We start from the raw sequence: 1234 nt of genomic DNA, 5'->3' as shown, positions 1-1234 counted from the left end.
TATTATTTTTGATGCAGAAATACTGCTACAGCAGTCGCTTACCTCTTTATATATATAAAAAAAAAATAAGATTTTTCGAATTTGTATAATTTTAGGCGACATGAATTCCCATAGTTACATAAGTATGTATGCGTATGTGAATATCAAATCATAGCTAGACTTTTGTTAGCGGTTAACTGTGCACCGTGAAGTCGGTACTAAGACAAAAAATAGGTTATCAGTTAACAAAATCATTGGGGTCTTATGAAACTAGTTCATTGAAATGAGCGTTATTTTTTCTAATTTCAAACTCTTCAATAACACAACCTCCGTCCATGACTTTCTTCCAGTTTCAACGATTGCATCACTTTGCTTAAATAAAGTTATCGATGCCACAAAAATTCGAAACTTTAAGCTAAAAACGAATATTTTTTTAAAACTCGATTCGGCACACAATTTACGAGTATTTGTATAACTAAGTAGCCCACTTTTAAATAATTGCAGCAAATCAATCATTCTGCTGATTGCTACTCAAATGTATGTAGTCTGCAAAGTTAAAAATCAATAGACAAATTTGCATCTCATTAGCGTGACAACAAAAATAACAGCTTTGCGTGGTTAAATAAGTAATTTGAACTTTTTTGCAGACAAAATTTTTGCAAAATTTGCATTTAATTTTTTTTTTGCAAATTTGTGAAGCACTGCACGAAACTAGTTTTCACCTTTAAAGATGATTTTTTTATAAGTTGTATTTAAAATTATATTTGGCTTTCCACTTGGCATTTCTTTTGTTATAACTTTATTCAGCAATTTAACTGTGGAGACTTGAGTGGCCGAAAACAGTATTTAATTATGTCCGTTAATGTCATAATTATAGCCATTTTTGGGGTGTTTGTTTGATAAACTGGTTTCATTTTTGAGATTTTGCATTTATATCTACATATATACATATGTATGTAGGTATGTATATATGTAAATACATATTTTTTTAAGTGCAATTAAATATTCACCAATTTTTGATGAGTTTGTGTGAGTTGCATTGTGAGGTTTTGATTTTGGCACCATATTAATTATCGAGATCGTCAAAAATATAATTAAACGGAGACGAAAAAGCAAACGACTAAATTTATATAAAAAAGTTGAAAAAAAAACGAAACAAAATAAAAAATTAATAAAATAGGATAATGTGAAATAAAATAAAAAATAATATAAAATAAAATAAAATAAAATAAAATAAAATAAAATAAAATAAAAT

The sequence above is a fragment of the Rhagoletis pomonella genome, unplaced genomic scaffold, assembly GCF_013731165.1.
Source record: "Rhagoletis pomonella isolate Grant_MI unplaced genomic scaffold, Rhpom_1.0 Rhpom_scaffold_00005, whole genome shotgun sequence".
Lineage (NCBI taxonomy): Eukaryota > Metazoa > Arthropoda > Insecta > Diptera > Tephritidae > Rhagoletis > Rhagoletis pomonella.
This window is presented reverse-complemented; position numbering follows the sequence as displayed.